Source organism: Octopus bimaculoides, chromosome 15 (genome assembly GCF_001194135.2).
Source record: "Octopus bimaculoides isolate UCB-OBI-ISO-001 chromosome 15, ASM119413v2, whole genome shotgun sequence".
NCBI classification, from domain to species: domain Eukaryota; kingdom Metazoa; phylum Mollusca; class Cephalopoda; order Octopoda; family Octopodidae; genus Octopus; species Octopus bimaculoides.
The window spans coordinates 19,215,288-19,215,689 of NC_068995.1; positions in this window are offsets into that span (position 1 = coordinate 19,215,288).

A 402-nucleotide genomic window follows, 5' to 3' on the forward strand; every position below is an offset into this window, starting at 1 on the left:
CATACATATATGTATGTATGTATGTATGTATGTATGTGTGTGTATATGTTTTTGTGTCTATGTTTGTCCCCAAAATTTCGCTTCACAACCAATGCTGGTGTGTTTACGTCCCCGTAACTTAGTGGTTCGGCAAAAAGTGTCCGATAGAATAAGTACTAGGCTTACAAAGAATATGTCCTGGGGTCGATTTGCTCGACTAAAGGTGGTGTCTCAGCATGGCCGCAGTCAAATGACTGAAACAAGTAAAGTGTATATATATATATTTAATATATACACACACACACACACACACAGACACACACATATATATATATATATATATATATATATATATATATGTGTGTGTGTGTGTGTGTGTGTGTGTGTGTGTGTGTGTGTGTGTGTGTGTGTGTGTGTGTGTGT